The sequence below is a fragment of the Chrysochloris asiatica genome, unplaced genomic scaffold (genome assembly GCF_000296735.1).
Source record: "Chrysochloris asiatica unplaced genomic scaffold, ChrAsi1.0 scaffold00009, whole genome shotgun sequence".
NCBI lineage: Eukaryota > Metazoa > Chordata > Mammalia > Afrosoricida > Chrysochloridae > Chrysochloris > Chrysochloris asiatica.
In genome coordinates this window covers 15,124,535-15,125,267 of record NW_006408527.1, presented here as the reverse complement: position 1 = coordinate 15,125,267, position 733 = coordinate 15,124,535, and positions in this window count along the sequence as shown.

The following is a 733-nucleotide window of genomic DNA, read 5'->3' as shown; positions in this document are numbered from 1 at the left end:
TGACTCCACGGCACATAACCACCACCACTTCTGATCTAACATTGGTTAATTCATGGGTTCAACAAAGAAATCAAGGATCTGTTTCTTTCTAATGTTCTGTCTGCTTGTCTTGTTAGTTTATCTTCTTAGAGTGGGTCCTAAGAATGCTTCTGTACTTTCAGGCTTCAAATATAGATAACATACAGAGGCAGAAAAGTCTAGATGTTTTCATTTAAAGAGTAAAAAAAAAATATTTCCAGTGGTTCTGGGGAGCTAAGCCCCTACTGTAGTGATTCCATTTCTCCTCTTCGGCCAGTGAGACACAGGAAAGCCAGCTTTCCCAGAAGCACATGAATGCCTGAGATCTGATCAAAATCAGGTTTCTGTATCATGGAAGAAGCTGGGAATAGCTGTGGGTGCACAGCCAACAGTGGCTCCCACATTTTCTTCCTAGTTAGGATGCTAAGTTCTTTAAGTATGATGGAGACAAGGATAGAGATGATTTGGTCAGTACTGCTTACCTCCTGTCCCAGGTGTACTATTAAGAACATAATGGCAGTGCTAGTTTACCTGTGTTTGGTTCATTGTTGGTATCTAAGATGCGCAGTGGTGTAAATAGGTGGAGGCTTCAATCAAATGATCATCAAGGTAATTCACAATCTTTACCATGAGCCTTATATTGTGCTAGGCCCTAAGTACAGTATCTCATGTAATCCTTATCTCAGATCTGAAAGTCAAGCATTATTATTCCTGT